The sequence below is a fragment of the Ctenopharyngodon idella genome, chromosome 22 (assembly GCF_019924925.1).
Source record: "Ctenopharyngodon idella isolate HZGC_01 chromosome 22, HZGC01, whole genome shotgun sequence".
Lineage (NCBI taxonomy): Eukaryota > Metazoa > Chordata > Actinopteri > Cypriniformes > Xenocyprididae > Ctenopharyngodon > Ctenopharyngodon idella.
Window position 1 is genome coordinate 10,980,263 of NC_067241.1, and position 17,709 is coordinate 10,997,971.

Here is a 17,709-nt window from a genome sequence, read left to right on the forward strand (position 1 = left end):
TGCGATTAGCTGACTAATTGCTTAAATGAACGACTGCTAATCGACTAGAAAAATCTTTAGTCGAGGGCAGTCCTAGTATTTGCTAATACGTTACCTAGGCCTAAGGTTTTACCTTTTTAAAACCTTTTTTTTAATATATATACAGTAGTGTGGATAACCAAGCAGAAAGATGTGGAACCGAGACTGGGTTATACAAGAACATGATCTCTGTATCCGATAGTAGTATCGTATCACTGCATCCCTGTGTGGATTTTAGCATTGTGAATGCATAATTTGCATTTCCTGCTTCTTTGTAACCTTAACATAAGCTATTCAGATCAAACGAGGCCTTATGAGTGGCCAAATAAAGTGTAGACAACTGTATGAGCTCTCTGTGATGGTAATTTTAAATCAATAAGTCAGCCAGTTAACTGGGTAGTAAGAAAAATGACTCCCCCCACCCCACCCCCCAGATTCAGCGACTATGTGTGTAGGTTGCAAATCTCTTTACAGGTCAGGCTTCGAGTGCTCCCCATCTAATTGTCGGTGTAATTATTTATTGATGTGTGTTTGTGTGGGAGCCGCGTATGGAGTGTGTGTGGGATGGTAGGTGGTTGTGATCAAGAGCGCAGTGTGTGTTTGTGGGTGTGCGCTTGTGTGCGGCGCTATTTGCCAGGCTGCGCATGCAGCTGTATTTGTTGTTTCCTGTGGTGGTGGGCAATGGGATGGATCCAAAGAACATCAGTCTATTTCATATTCCACAAAGGCTTAAAAACAACCGCATACACAAGCTGGGAAAAGCCAGTTATACCTTCCCTGCTGAAGAGACCTGCTTGGATTTAACCAGCATGCATTAGCAGGCTGGTTAGTTTTGGTTTGGTTTTGTTGAGCTGGTCAGCCATCACTTTTTCCAATGGTTAAGCTAGTTAAGAAGGCTATTGGGGACGCTTTCCATGAACATTAGTGTTAAAGTCATATTTATTTATTTTTTTGATGAAAAAAAATATTTGAAATGTAGTCAATATTTCATCATGTCATATTCAGTCAGTAAGTCTATTTTACTAAAATGGTAACATTTAATCTTTTTGCAGTTTTACTAAAATTGTAAAATTCAGACAAATTTTATGTTTTTTTTTATTTTTTTTATTTTTTTTTTAAGCAGTTTATTGTGTGTTTGTCTCATTTTCATTTTCAACCTTTTTTTTTGGAGCAACATTCCTATCAACCAAATATTTTATTGTTAATCTTTGGTTTAGGGATTGATCAACTTGTCAGATAGTCATTGCCCTTTGATTTCAGTGGTTAGTTAGGGTTAGGATTTGATATTGATCTAGGAACACTTCGTACTTGACATCATGGTCGCAGGTCTTTAGGTCGTTGGTGAACCACAATCACAAATTTTTCTGATTAAGCTACTTAAGAAGGCTGAACACCAGTGCTTTCACCAAGTATGACCTGTTCTTGGATCAGTGTCCTTGTTGGTTGTATAAAAACATTCCTGTCAACCGATGAGATTTTCGGGTAAATGCTGGGGTTTAGGTTTAAGCTTAAGCTTAAGCAACATTCTTATTAATTTAGCATTCCCCTATGATTTTAGGAGAATTTAAGATGAGAGTTGAAATTATTTGACTAGAATGTTGTTCCAGGAACATCAAATACAGTACTTGGCAACAACATGGTCACAGGTCTTTCAGCAGTGTTGGAGAACAGCAATCCGTCCCGATATTATGCAGGAAAAACTCAGCCATAATCTTGTGATTTCTACAGATGAATACTTGCTAAATCATTATGAGTAATGGCCAGCCACTTTTGGTAAGCAAATTTCAGAGCATAACTAGCATGACCTGGAAAGAAAGATGGTGAACCACTTTTGAAAGGACAAAACCATTCCTCATTCCTGGCACCTCGACCCAAGCTGGAGATCCACTGGGAGTTTTGTGACACTCCGAAGAGGTCACGGTGGCTTTTAGAACTTTATTATTATGTTTTTCCCCCCATCTTCAAGCTAGCTGTTGTCTGAGATGTTTCTAGCAGGCTCTCTCGAGTCCAAATGTAATGAGGGGGTGTATGATTAGATGATGGAGCATTACTGGACGCTGAGGTCAGAGATTCCAGGAAAACATTAAATGTTTTGGGTGCATAATAAGGGTTGGATGTCCCTTTTGGGTGCTGTCACAACCTTGCAACTTGTGTTTTTAGGGGGTGGATCCAGTGTAGTTAGACAGAAAAATGCTAATAGCTAATGGAAACCAACAGTTACAGCTTCAAATGCCAAAATGACTTTGCTCTTTGTTCAAGTGAGTGGGAAAAACACAGTTTATTTTATTATGGTGTGCTTTAAAGGCTTTGCTGATTGTGTGTTTGAATAGACAATGTTTGTGAGTCAAGTACCTTCATCTGATGGTGGACATTTAAAGCCCTGATATTGCTCCTGGGAGACATTTGCTGATAACCATGATACAGTACATTTAGCAAATGAGCCAGTAGATGCAATTTGATTCTTTCATTGATATTTTCTACCAAACAGATGTTTATTTGTTTCCATTTTCCCACCAAAGAGAGCTTATCAGCTTGATCTGATCCATAACTACATCCATTGCAACAGCAGTGGCCCCAAAACATATTTGGACACTAAAGCAAACTTTTTGATGTCAAGGACCACTTCTGTGTAGGTTTGGACCCCTTTTAAAAATATAAAGGTAACTATATATGATCTATGCATATTATAGTACAAGTATAAAGTTAATTTATGCACTGAAGTATCATACACTAAATTAATAACTTTTCTTTATTGTGTCACTGTACTGAAGTTTAAAATATTAATCTAAATAATATGAAAATATTTAAAACATTTAAAAATATTAAAATATTAAATTATACGTGTTTAATTTAAAATAATTTCTTATTTTAAATTTATTTGTATAGTATTTTTGCGTCGTAAATATTTAACAGTCATGAAAACATTTTTGTATTTTTTTTTTTTTTTTTTCATAGTCCCACTAGAACTATCTTTTGGCCAATGAAAACACCAAACTTAAGCCACATATAAAAATGTATGAACGTTTCTGAAGTATATAATAAAATATCAAACCAATGGCAAATGGTGTGTGTGTATATGTCTATATTAGGGCTGTCAAAAATAACATGTTAATTTCTTTTAAAAATCATTTTTTGCCAAAGGATGCCAGGAGAAAAAATGGATTCTGCCTTAATCACATTAAAAATTGTTTTAACATATTAAACAGAAATATTAATTGCAGAAATTAAAATGTTATTTTTGACAGCCATAATACATGCATATAAGCACACACAAACTGATTTTAAGAAAAGCTCTAGCACCATTTGTTTGCAGATGTTGCTTGATTTGATATTTTGTTATGTAATGCAATGACAATTACACAAGTCAGATAAGTCACAAGTGTCCAAATGCTTTTTGATGCTAATTCATTGTCGTCTCGTCTTATCATGAATTAATTTATCTTTTTGCAGGGATCACCAGAGGCCATTTTTTACATCTTGTGTGGACTTAGAATGCATATAAATTAGCATCAGGCAATTTAACAGCATGCTAAACATTATGTTAGCTTGATCAGGGCTCTTTAGCATAGTGCTGTTGGAAGCTCACAGGCGCACCATGCTGAGTCTTGGAGTGCCGTTTCCAGTCTTGCTCCTTGAACGGGCGTCAAACGGCAGACCCATATTCTCTCAATGTTATGTTCCTGTTATGGCCTTGTTGTCGAAGAGAACGCGCCCAGCGGGGCCTCCAATGGCTACCATATAGCCGCTGAATGGAAACTAATGAAATCGCTCATTGCTTTCTCATGTACTCGTGCACAACAGAGATGTATCTCAGATCTCATTACTCTGTGGCTGTATGTGAACGTAGCTTAGCGGAGCTCTTGAATACAGATGTTTCCAGCCGGAAATGCAGCATGCTCTTGGGAGAAAGTCTGTGTCTGCACTGTAATTGGATTAGTGTTTATGGGATGCTTAATTTTAGATTATGTAGATTATAATCTGATGATTTTGCCGGGACAACAATGTTAAAAGCCTCAGATCAGCTTCATGAGCTTAGAGATCAGGCTTGCGCGTATGACTCACAGCATATGGTTAACAGTCAAGAGCTTGTTATTCAGACTAAATCTAATAGTTGCGTGTGTAAAGAAAATACATTGAACAATCAAAAGCACGTATAAATGCAAAAAGATAAAATATGTCTTACTGTTATTTGTGAAAATGAATAATAAATCCTGTTGATTTGGTTTTGCAGATATGTGTGTTATATAAGAATTCACAAGTTAAGAGTTTTATGTATAGAGTTTAACTGCAGTTAAATAGTGGGAGAAATTGGTAATGGTTTTATACATTATAGGCTAAATATTAAATGATTTTGGTATATTTTAGTGTTTAAATGTACCTTCTTTAAACAGGGAAAACAGAAATCTAAGCACTAGTTATGGGGATTTTTGTTCATTTATTAAAATGCACAAAACATTATTTTTCCTGTCACTGTATGATAATGGTTCATTGACGAATAAGGTTTTTAAAAGTGTCCCAAAATATAATGGAGATATAATTAATTTTGAAGTTATATTAAGTGTTAATAATGAGATTATGTGGGGGTTTTTTTTATAATCAATTAACACTGCTTTTGTCATTTATTACAAGATGGACAAAATTTGTAATCAAAAAAGACATTCGGTTTAACCAAAATTTCAGTTTTACCGAATGACGCTTTTGGTTATACCGAATGACGATATTTTCAAACAATGCTAAAAGGCTGATATCTAGCTAGCAAAAGGACAATCAAACATTTTATATTTAGTACAAGTTTTTAAAATATTACAACATTTTCCATGTTTTATAGCAGTTGTACTGAATGACCTGATATTTCAGGACATGCGTATGAGCAAGTGAAAACATGAATTTTTTAAATAGTTAAGAGAGAGTTAGTTACTTTGCTTCATGACCATGTGGTCCTTTGCAGGTGTCTGAATGATGTCACAACCTGTCACATGATATTGACCGCATGACTTGATCCAAAATGGTCCCTTTATATTGGTTACTCCAAATGACATCAATGAAATTCATTTTTCCGGACATTCTTTCTCACAACAAAGCAATGACTTCTACACATAATTTTAATACCATTTTGCACTATGTTGATATATGATGTTATAAAATCATGCCAGAATAAAAAATATATACATTACATTTTAAGATATTTTAATCACAAATGAAATGGCTGTATTGGCCTTTGGACGGTTAAACCAAATTACCTTTTGACACTTCAAAATCTTTAAAATACCTTTATATGTAGCAAAATATAATTAAAACCTTTTGGACTCAATAAAAGAGATCTAGTTGTTGTACTACCTTACATACTTTGGATGTCATCTTTGTTTTTTATTATTATTAAGGCCTTTGGACAAAAAAATGACCCGTCATGTCATTGACCCTAATACATTGTAAAGTATGACTGAAAAGAAAACTAGTACTTCTACAACAACATTATACTGGTCAAATTCTTAGTCTAAGATATAACTTTAAAATTTTTTCATTCTTTTTATTATTAGATATAATATGATGCAAAGTAATTTAGACTGACATGTACTATAATGACCAAAATATAATTTAGTAGAAATATTTTTTTTGTGTGATTTTTATAGTTCTTTAAAGTGAAATTATTATACAAGATGGAGAGCAGTAGTGTTGACAATCAAATTGGTGTTGTGATTTAAAAAAAAAAGATCACATTCACAAATTGCACAGATTGTATGGACATCAATGTATGTTCAGTCCCACCAAATGACAGTTTCTATCATTATATTTTTCGAGTATGAAATGAAATAGTAAAATTTTCATTCATGTGTTTAGGTTTGACATTTAGCAGATGTTTTTAGGTCATTTAAGCAGATGCTTTATTTGTTCTTGATTGTTTTTTTTTGTTTTTTTAAATCCTAACAATCCTCAGACAAACCAAGATTCAAATAGTTACACACATGCCCGGGTACATAAACACAGAGCATGTTTCAGCACACGTTTAGGATCACTGGAATCTTAAAGGGAAACGATCAGGCAGGAAGTGGGTCAGTAATGTTGAGAAATTGGCTTAAATTGCATTTCCTACCCAGCATATTAAGAATACAACCAGCTGCTTTCAATGGAAGCTCTGAAAAGCCTGACGTCTGAGCGTGCCAAACATACGTGTGATCTGCCATACAAGGATGCAAATCATTCAGCCTCTACAGGTTGTTTCTCATGAGAGGCAGTGCAGATTTGGGGATGCCGTGCCAAACTATTTGTTCTGTTATCCTAATCTGAACCGTATGAGGACTGTAGATCACACTGCTCTCAGTACTATAATGGGGATTGTTCCCCAAAATATACAAACTGGGAAAATCTCAGGAAAAAATATGTGATGGATTCTGGGTCACATTTTAACACAAAATCAAAATAAAAATGATTTTGCGTATTTTTGGGACTTTTTTTTTTGGGATAGACATTATTTTCATGGCAATTATGGCCATTTTTTTTCTCAGTGATACAGATTATTCTCAGTAATTCTCATTACTGTAAATACAAAAATAATTCTGCTACATTTTTTCCCCGCATTACATTAATAAGGATTACAAATGTGCTAAACTGGCATTAAAGGGATAGTTCACCAAAAAAATGTAATTCTGTCATAATTTACTCACCCTCAAGTTGTTCCAAACCTGTATGAATTTCTGTCTTCTGCAGAATACAAAAGAAGATATTTTGAAGAATGTCGGAAACCAAACAGTTAATGGTCCCCATTGACTTTCATAGTATTTTTTTTTTTCCATACTATGGAAGGCAATCAACTGTTTGGTTAACCATATTCTTCAAAATATCTTCTTTTGTGTTTTCTTGAGGGTGAGTAAATGATGAGTCAAGTCAAGTCAAGTCAAGTCACCTTTATTTATATAGCGCTTTTTACAATGCAGATTGTGTCAAAGCAGCTTTACAGTTACAGAATTTTCATTTTTGGGTGAACTATCCCTTTAAATATGATGCCACAATGCAAAATAATTCACTGCTCCTCGAATAGGCTTTTTTTCTGAACATAATTGCTGAAATATGACCTGGGAAAGTTCTTGACAGGTTTTATGAGATTTACCCAACTAACAGAAAAACTATTTCTGCTTTCATATGGAAGCGTTTTTGTACCTTTGCTCTTCCATTCAGTTTATTTTGATTTATAGATCAGTGAAATGAATAATCATTTAACCTCCATGTTAGAGAGAGAGACCGTGAAACAGAGACAGCGCGAGTGTTGTGCATGTGTGTTCTGTCTGTGCCAGATGCCATGGGGCCGAGAGCAGGTCATGGGCAGTCTCATAATCAGGCCTCTGTGCACTGTTTGGAAACGTGTTTGCGATGTGTGGTGCTGGTCTGAGGAATCTGTATGTGTGAGTGTGTGAACAGGCTGTGTCTGGGGTGCGTGTGCAGTGTCAGGTCAGTGGTGAGGAGATATGAACATCTGTCCCACAGCTTTTGCCTGCTGCTAGTTAAATGACACAAGTGCACCCGTTACACATTAGCACATGTGTGCGGCTCAGAGTTACACTTGCCTCCTTCAGTCAGCCTTTTGGTTATATACATAGAATAGTCTCTGCTTTAGAAGGCGTACGCCCAAGCAGTGTTCACAGGCTATCTGATCCATATTGAATACAAAGGCTAAGATCAGAATGGCATATTATCATACTTTATTTCTGTTTCAGCATTGTGCACACTATGTGTGAATGTTTATACATGGACCTGTTTCTGTGTGTGTGAGTGTACACTCTAAAAAATGGGTTGTTTCAACCCAGCGGTTGGGTTAAATGTTTGCCCAGCATGCTGGGTAGTTTTATTTAACTCAACTATTGTTTAAAAATTACTGTATTGCTTGCTTAAAATGAACCAAAAGTATGTTGGAAATTAAAATTTATTAATATGTTTAATTAATGAACACTTATTAATAAGTAATGAAAAATAATTAAACAAACATTTATTAAATTGCTTATTAATAAATGTTCACCTTTTGGTTATTGTTGCCTCTAGTAATTATGTGTCTGATTTTTAATTTTCAATTTATTTTGGGTTCATTTTAAGCCAGCCATATAGTAATTTTTAAACAATATTTCGGTTAAATAAAACTGCCCAGCACGTTGGGCAAACATTTAACCCAACCACTGGGTTAAAACAACCCAATTGCTGGGGTTGTCTGTTTTCAACCCAACTTGATTTGTTTTTAACCCAGCATTTTTTTTGTGTGTGTGTGTATATTTGTGTGTGTATATGTATGTGTGTATATAATATGTCAATGACGTGACGGGTCATTTTTTTTTGTCCAAAGGCATTAATAATAATAAAAAACAAAGATATGACATCCAAAGTATGTAAGGTAATACAACAAGATCTCTTTTATTGAATCCAAAAGGGTTTAATTATATTTTGCTACATATAAAGGTATTTTAAAGATTTTGAAGTGTCAAAAGGTCATTCGGTTTAACTGTCCAAAGGCCAATACAGCCATTTCATTTGTGATTAAGATATCTAAAAATGTAATAAATGTATATATTTTTTATTCTGGCATGATTTTATAACATCATATATTTACATAGTCCAGAATGGTATTAAAATTATATGTAGAAGTTGTTGCTTTGTTATGAGAAAGAATGTCCGGAAAAATGAATTTCATTGATGTCATTCGGAGTAACCAATATAAAGAGACCATTTTGGATCAAGTCATGTGGTCAATATCTTGTGACAGGATGTGACATCATTCAGACACCTGCAAAGGACCACATGGTCGTGAAGCAAAGTAACTAACTCTCTCTTAACTATTTGAAAAATTCATGTTTTCACTTGATCATACTCATGTCCCGAAACATCAGGTCATTCGGTACAACTGCTATAAAACATGGAAAATGTTGTAATATTTTAAAAGCTTGTATTAAATATAAAAATGTTTGATTGTACTTTTGCTAGCTAGCTAGATATCAGCCTGTTAGCACTGTTTGAAAATATCGTCATTCAGTATAACCAAAAGCGTCATTCGGTAAAACCGAATTTTAGACTTTTTTTGGTGACTTTTGTCCATATTGTAAAAAATGACAAAAGCAGTGTTAATTGATTATAAAAACCACATAATCTCATTGTTAACACTTAATAAAACTTCAAAATTAATTATCTCCATAATGTTTTTTTAAAAACCTTATTCATCTATGACCCATATACACTGTGTATGATGAACTATATATATTGCTTATTTAATTCACAGTGGATACCACCTGTTGAATTAAACGCACTATGCAATATACTATGGTTATAAACAGTTTAAACCATTTTGCATTCCTTTTTTAAACAATAAGCACTACTGAGTGTATACTGTGCAGTACGCTATTACATTCTGAATGTCACCAGTTCCAATTCTATTTAGTTGCTGCTATGCAGAATTTTTTGAGATGTTGTTATAGTTTTGGAACTAACTTGTTTAAAACTTCCCAGACTAGGAAGAACTAGCTGCTGGATTTGCCAAAATTCGCAGGGGACGTGATATCAGATCTTTGAAATATATTCAGAAGTTTTATTTAGTAAATGAGATCCTTGAGTGTATCTAGTTTTTAGGTTTTGTTCTCAAATGTCAGATTATGCTAGATTTAACTGTCCCTTAAGACTACATTACATTACTTGGCCAGAATAAATTGCAGTGTGGACCACAAGACTATAGTATGTTAGACTACACATGACAACGCTGAATCTCTTTTTCTCTCTCCTGTTCAGTGACTCATCCACTCTCTCTTAACTCTATAAATCGCCATTTTAATGTCATCATTTTGAGGGGGATTTTTAAAATCGACAGCTTTAATTCAAAATCAGCCCAGATCAGCAGTGCACACTTCTCCTCCGCTCTCCGCTGATATTTTCCAGTGCCTCCATGCGGTGAACACCTGCTCTCACTCCACGACAGTCTCATGCAGACGTTATAAAGCCAAACAATAAAGATCACGAGTGCCTTTTTTAGTGCCAGACGAGGGGATGGAGTGAAAGGGGAAAGGAGACTGAGTGAGAGAGTCCAGAGGTGATTAAAGGTGAAAGCGTAGACTGATAAATCGCTCTGCCTTACAGCCGTGCCACGGGGCACAAGCCCTAAACAACAGAACCATAGTGCAGGTGAATGTGAGAGTGTATTATTGGTGTGTGATCTGACAGCCTGTGAATGACTTAAACTTACTGTAAGTCATGAAATGTGGAAGAGATACTTAGTTGTGTACGTAAATATTACAGGAATTCAGACAGGAACAGGCATCAGGACCGCAGAAACTGGAAGTAGTCCGACAGAATGTAGAATGATACACTGCCGTTTAAAAGTTCGGGTCAGATCTTTTTTTTTTTTTCTTAAAGAAATTAATACTATTATTCAATTGAATTCATTATTAATTCATAATTCATTAATTTGATCACATTAAAGACATTTATATTGTGACAAAAGATTTCTATTTCAAATAAATGCTGTTCTTTTGAACTTTCTATTCATCAAAGAATCATGAAAAAAAAGGTATTGTGGTTTCCACAACATAAAGCAGCACAACATTGATAATAATAAGAAATGTTTCTTTAAAAACCCAATTCTTCATATTAGAATGATTTCTGAAGGATCATGTGACAGTAATGATACTGAAAATTCAGCTTTACTGTCACAGGAATAACTGCATTGCAAAATATATTAAAATAGTTATTTAAATTGTAATAGTATTTCACAATATTACTGTTTTTACTGTGTTTTTGATCAAATAAATGCACCCCAAATACCGACCTTACAATTTTGAATGGTAGTGTACATGGTTTTTATGACCTCATGTTAATTCATTTACGATGAATTAGTGAAGACAAAAAGATATAAAACGATTTTTAAATATTTTAACGTAACTTGAAGGGATAGTTCACCCAAAAATTAAACTTTTGTCATCATTTAGTCACCCTCAAGTTGTTCCAAACCTCTATAAAATTCTTTGTTCTGCTGAACACAAAGGAAGATATTTGGAAGAATGTTTGTAACCAACCAGATCTCACCCCCCATTGACTACCATAGTAGGAAAAAAATACTATGGTAGTCAATGAAGATCTGCTTGGTTACAAACATTCTTCCAAATATCTTGAATAAATTCTTCAAAATAGCTTGAGTAAATGTTGAATAAAATAAAACGGCAATAGACATGTTATATGTCAACTACCCATGTGCATTCCATGTGATTTTTTTTTTCACAGCATTAACATTAGCATCTTGCTAAGACCTAAGACCTCCAGTGTTGCTCTACCAGTTTAGCTACATGAAAGTCAAGCATTTTCCTTAATCAAATGACAGGACAGACAACCTAAATACATTATGTCCTACTAAAGGACTTTAGATTGAGGGTCAATAGGATTGCTCAGTGGAAGCAGCTTTAAATAACACCATTATATAAAGCTAAACGACATCTCGTGATGGCCATGCTAATATGACGTGTATTTTTAGATAAGCCTCAGATGCTTTGGGAATCTGTGATGTTCTCCTGTCTAATGCTGTTAATGCCAGAGAGAGCGGCAGAGAGAGTGCCTGAATTCTGGCTCGCTTTAGTGCGAGCACCATTAAGACCCAATTAGAGAGCCTCCATTGGCTGTTTGGAGGAAACAAAGGGCAAACGGCTGAGCCGCTGCATTTCCACCGTCACCAATCAAAACAGGAGGCTGGCAGCCTGCCATCCCTCCACTCATCTCTCGCTCTCTCTCTTTCTCTTAGGCCATGCGTCCAAAGATTTTGGCAGCCTCTCTTTATCTTCATTTATGTGTTCCACCATCTACAAACACATTTAAGGACAAGCGCACACACACGCATCAACACAAACACGTTTAAGGACAATCACGCACATGCACATGTGTAAAACAAACACTCGCACATGGCCGCCCACCTTGGTGCATACCTGAGTGTAAACAAAAAAGGATTCATGTTGAACACAAATGAGCATGCTCAAATAGACACTCAACAGCGGTGAGTCTTAGGAAGAAGACAGACAGAATATTGTTATATTATTATATATATTTTTTGTGACACGCACAAAATAGTAATTTATATTAACAAATTAAATTGAATATTATTATATATATATATTATATATATATTTCTGTCATGACAACTCAGAGTGTTTGGCATGGTAATGGGTATGACAATGTTGATATGTTTGGTCTTGGCAGAATAGATCTGCTACGCTGCTGCTGTAGGTTATTGCTGCTGCTGCTGCTGCTGCAGAGCAAGTACGGGACTTGCTACTGACAATACATACATGACACTCTGCTGTGAGCAAGTAAGACATGCTGCTGCTTTACAATATAACATACATGAATTACCCGCAGCAGATCTATACAGGTGGAGCTGGGGAAGGTGGAGGGTTTCTGAAAAGTTGAGCATGCAAGCTCATTGGCTACTGATACAGCAGGAACCAATCAGCTGTGCCTGATAGATAATGATGTGATTACGAGCAGGTTGAGTTAAAGGACCTATTAGCCTGTGCCATCTAGAGTTTCATAACAGAACTTTGTATACATATGTATACTGATTTGATGATCAAGAAACATTTATTATTATTATTAGTATCAATGTTGAAAACATTGCTGCTTAACAGTTTTTAATGATACTATTCAAACATTTGAGAAGAGAAATTTATTAATCAAGGATGCATGAAATTGTTCAAAGACATTTATGGGTCATTGAGATAATTTTGAAGTTTTATTAAGTGTTAACAAGGAGATTATGTGGTTTATTAATCAATTAACACTGCTTTTTGTCATTTTTTTTTTTTTTTAAAAGATGGACAAATTTGTCACCAAAAAATTCATTTGGTTTAACTAAAATTTCAGTTTTACCGAATGACACTTTTGGTTATACCGAATGACGATATTTTCAAACAATGCTAACAGGCTGATATCTAGCTATCTAGCTAGCAAAAGGACAATCAAACATTTTATATTTAGTACAAGTTTTTAAAATATTACAAGATTTTCCATGTTTTATAGCGGTTGTACCAAATGACCTGATGTTTCGGGACATGCGTATGGGCACGTGAGAACATGAATTTTTCAAATAGTTAAGAGAGAGTTAGTTACTTTGCTTCATGACCACGTGGTCCTTTGCAGGTGTCTGAATGATGTCACAACCTGTCACATGACATTGACCGCATGACTTGATCCAAAATGGTCCCTTTATATTGGTTACTCCAAATGACATCAATGAAATTCATTTTTCTGGACATTCTTTCTCATAACAAAGCAACGACTTCTACACATAATTTTAATTCCATTTTGCACTGTTGATTTATAATGTTATAAAATCATGCCAGAATAAAAAATATATACATTTATTACATTTTAAGATATTTTAATCACAAATGAAATGGCTGTATTGGCCTTTGGACAGTTAAACCGAATGACTTTTGACACTTCAATCTTTAAAATACCTCTATATGTAGGAAAATATAATTAAAACCTTTTGGATTCAATAAAAGAGATCTAGCTGTACTACCTTACATACTTAGGATGTCATTTCTTAGTTTTTATTATTATAAAGGCCTTCGGACAAAAAAAAAAAAAAAAAAGACCTGTCACGTCATTGACCCTTATAATGTTAAAAATGATTTCTATTTAATAAATGCTTTAATAAATTTAACAAATACATTTAATAAATGCAAATAAATGCAGCCTTGGTGAGCATAAGAGACTTTTTTCAAAAACATTAAAAAAGTGTAATGTTTCCAAACTCTTGAGATATATATGATTCGGACCATACGTATTAATAATGAATAACTAAATGTTAAACAAATAAATATGAACAGATAACCAAAGCCAAATCCCTTTTGGCATTTTTGAGCCGAGATTGACATCTGAAACCATAGTTATTAGTTTTAAAAATGAAATATAACCAAATTGTGTGCAAACACAACTGTATTTAGCTCTCTAAAACAGCACTGAGAACTTTGCATCTCTTCTGTTTATGTTCTCCCAAAATACCTGGTCTGTCAGTTGTCCGTCTCTCTGGATCAGGCCTGCGGCGTTTCCAAAACATGCTGCCAGATTAACCCTTTGAGATGTGTCTATCATATCCCTTTCTGTCAAGCCTTGCCTCCCTCATCGATCCCTAAGGCTATCATTGGACGGATAGAGAGAGAGGCAGGAAAAGAAAGAGATGGACTGATAGAGGATAGAGTTGGATCGTGTCTGTTGTGAGATCGATCAGATGGTGTAACGATAAGACGTCAGGATTACAGCTGCTCTCTGAGGTGTGTGAATGTGTGAGAGCAGAGGTGACTTGGCATCACATTCCTCTTTCCCACTGGTCTGCATTGGGTCACTTGAAATCAGGATACTTGGAGGTTTGTGCTTAGTCATTAGCTAAACTGGATCAACCAGGCATAACTCAGAATTGTGGGTAATATCTGTGCTTCACATAAGAGAGCATTGTTTTTATTAGATAACACATTTACACAACAGCTTCCTTGTCTTAAACCTTCCATGCTGTTGAGGTGTATTTTTAGACTTTAGACAGATTTACTGCAACTTAAAGGGATAGTTAACCAAAACTGAACATTCTGTTGTTCCCTCATGTTGTTCCAAACATGTATGGCTTACTTTCTTCTGTGGAAATTGAATTTTTTTAGGTGAATATCCTGGGCCTTCTCCGTGTAATGAAAGTGATTGAGGACTGATGCTGTTAAAGCCCCCTGAAATCAAAATTTAAGTTTTTTAGCTTTTAGTATGAATGTGTTAGCCTTAAGGTTATGAATAAGCTGGTGTTTTCCAAAGCAATGACAAAATTCGCATTTAGGAGATATAAGCATTCAAAACTTACAGTCTCTCACTTCCGCTAAAATGGATCACAGATTTTCATGAGATCACATCATACTTCAGCTTTTCATCAAATCTTCTGTCCAATCAAATACTCTCTAGAATCTGTAGTCCCACCCACTCTTACACTATCAACAGACACTGAATCTGCGGCTGAAATCGGTCATTTGTTCACACATTTACTAGTTTCTACATGGTGAATGGCACATAGTGCACTATATAGAGAATAGGGAACGATTCAGACAGTGTAAATATGCTTTCCATTGATGCGAATGAAGTCCGTTTTCGCGTTAGTATAACGTGAACCGCCGCAGCACGAGCACAGTCTGCTCTGGCCCAGGGACACGAGAGCACAGAGCGGATCATATCCGCGAGTCGGCTCAGACCACAAAAGGAATATTTAAATTCTGCACAGAATGCTATATTTCAAAGTGATATAGAGGAGATTAGGAGGATAAACAGTTAGATATTAAAAGGAAACAGAGGTTTTACTGAGTTTAACGGCTCTGGCCGAGCTGTGATATAAACTAAACGCTATTGGCTATTTAAAAAAAAAGGGGCGGGGCTGTTCGATATATTGCCCTGTCTTCCTGTTTCAGTTGAAATTACATCAACACATTGAATAATGCTGCGCGTTCCAAGACACTTCAGCGGGCCTTTAAGCTAGAAAATGACAAAAAGATACCATAAAAGCACCATAATTATGACTTGTGTGCTATATTCAAAGTCTTTTGAAATCATGTGATAGATCTTTATAGCAAATCAGTTGATCTAGTTCACAAAACCAGTCTAAATGATTCATTTGCAAATCAGACTCTCTACTTCAACCCACTGACTCAGCGATTCAGTCGTAGCAATCAACCTCTCACCTGAGGGGAGTTTTATCAGTCGCAAGCAATATTTTTTTCTGTCTGTTCCTCATAAAAACTATTGTATGACTTCAGCAAACTTGGAATATAATGCACAAGTTGTATGAATCACTTTTATAATATTTTTATAGTGCTTTTTTAGAGCTCTAGTCCGCATTCAGAGAGGAAAGGATTTCTTTTCTTGTTTTCCAGAAAAATAAAGTCATACAGGTTTGGAACAGGATGAGGTGAGAAAATATAACATCATTTTAATTTTTGTGTGAACTATATCTTTAAAGTTAGCTTGAAACATTCTCCTAAATTCCAAAATTTGTAAATAGAATTTGGTAAGTTTTAGGTTGGTTGTTGACATGAGAACAATTGTTGGGGGAAATGCGCAAATGTGCCGTGATTTATGATGTAGTTTTGATTTTCAATGGCAGCAGCACAGATGGGTTAATTTAAGTTTTTGAGGTTCATGCTCTCTGACTGGATTCTGAGGCATCTCCTTCCTGTCCAGCCTGTCAGAGGCATTTCGGCCCATTTCCATCTCAGCTGTCATCCCCCTCACGTTCCACGGATATTGAAGATGACAGTCTCAGTCCAGCCCAAGTAACTGTGGTCACATGGTGTCTGTCTTTAACTTGTTAACATGTCCGTGTCTCTTAACGCCCTGCTCCGAATCTAGAGATTTATGGGAGAGATGAGATTCCTTCTCGGGTCAGGACACCCGTCTCCTCCCTTCTCCTCCCACCGAAAACATTCTGCACAGGACACATTCCTCCCTTGTGTAGTCCACCTTGCGCCACTGTTTAGTCATCTTTCCCTCTCCCTTTGCCCCAAAATGAGGCTGTAATTTGAATTAAGAAGGGTAAAAAGAAGAAATCTACATGAGGCATACTGGAGAACCTCTGATAGATATGCATCACTGCCACTCGCGGTCACTGGCTATGGGTGGCTGCCCTGTTATTTCTACAGTTTTTAAATAGAGTGCTGAATAGGGGGTAAGAGCGATACATTTCAGCATTGTACATAATTTCGTCTTTGAGTCAACTGCGTGTTTAAATGTGCTTGTTTAGTGATGTACCTGTATACCTTAATAGCATTTTCTCATGAATGAACCCCTTTAATTGAATTAAGCATTGAATTGAGATTGCCTTTTATGAATGGAACTCAAAATAAATTGGAAGAACACTTCCTTTCCCAGAATTCATCACCTGTGTTGAGTTTCTTTGAGTTGCAATTCCAATATTCCATTTCAATTTCCTGATATTTAAATTCTTTGAATCTGAATTTTACACACCCTTATGCACTGGGGCAATGCCATTATCCAGGTTGGACTCATCCATTCGGTACATTCCATTAGTCGTAGTTTGTCCCCACGACCTTGTCTTTGCCAGCACTTTTCGAGCTTTGCTAACGCAAGTGGTATTTCCAGCATCATTGGTTGGCTGGCATTAACCGCCATTACCAGCGTCATTAACTCTGCCAACATAATGTTTCCTCATCTAACCGAGAATAACACCTAGCAGCAATAACTGTAAACGGTGAGCAACAAACGTTTTCTCTCTGGAGACGAGTCCTGCTCGTACCTGAGTGCAGGCCGACTGTAATTACAGTAGGTGCATGATGGTCGGTGTAACCCAGACGGTCGCTAACCTTAGGGATGCACTGTCCAATCCCCTTCTGTTCGTTCTATTTTCAGAGCAAATCCCAGCATCTCCCATGGGGTTAGGGAAGGACATGCTCTCTTGTGTTGTAGGGCGCAGTGCTGGTCCGCTACAGTGTTCACGAGCCTGAATATCCTTCCCGCTGCCTGGAATGGGTCATCCTTGGCAGCAGTGCCACCCCTCGCTGGGTGAAGGATGAGGGGCACCGTTGGGCAGCAATGCGGGGGCAGTAGGGGTCATGGCCACTTTTGTTTCTGCTAATGAGCCCAGTCTGTCGGCCAGAACAGGGAGGACGTCTCCCGGGACACTTTGTGCATTGTGCGGTC

At 36.1% G+C, this 17,709-nt stretch overlaps 1 protein-coding gene across 3 annotated transcripts in view; it reads left to right on the forward strand.

Annotated features, from left to right (window-relative positions):
- Positions 1-17,709, forward strand: part of plxna1a (plexin A1a) — a 230,202-nt gene that overhangs the window by 34,550 nt on the left and 177,943 nt on the right. The window lies entirely within an intron of this gene.